This window comes from Sinocyclocheilus rhinocerous, unplaced genomic scaffold (assembly GCF_001515625.1).
Source record: "Sinocyclocheilus rhinocerous isolate Xijiao unplaced genomic scaffold, SAMN03320098_v1.1 scaffold2331, whole genome shotgun sequence".
Lineage (NCBI taxonomy): Eukaryota > Metazoa > Chordata > Actinopteri > Cypriniformes > Cyprinidae > Sinocyclocheilus > Sinocyclocheilus rhinocerous.
This window is the reverse complement of record NW_015631004.1, coordinates 107,312-107,751: the sequence shown is the minus strand read 5'-3', so window position 1 is coordinate 107,751 and position 440 is coordinate 107,312.

Below are 440 nucleotides of genomic sequence, written 5' to 3'. Positions count from 1 at the left end.
TTTTTTCAGGATTCTTTGATGTATAGAAAGATCCAAAGATCAGCATTTATCTGAAATAAAAAGCTTTTGTATCATTATACACTATTCCATTCAGATATAATTGTTATTATTTTTTGGGGAAAGAAATTATAGAAATTAATACTTTTATTTAGCAAGGATGCTTAAAATTGATGATAAAGGCATTTATAATGTTACAAAAGATTTCTATTTCAGATAAATAGTGTTCATATCGATATCGGAATCATATCGTATCGACCGAAATTAAGAAATATATCGTGATATCAATTTTGGCCATATCGTCCAGCCCTAACCGATAGTTTTAAGAAAAGCAAACAGGACTCGTACCCGTGTGCTTTGCATTACAAGTGCAATGATGTACCAGGTGCGCTACTGTGCAATTTTACTATGTCAGAAAAGCCATAGATTTGGAGCTGTTTGTT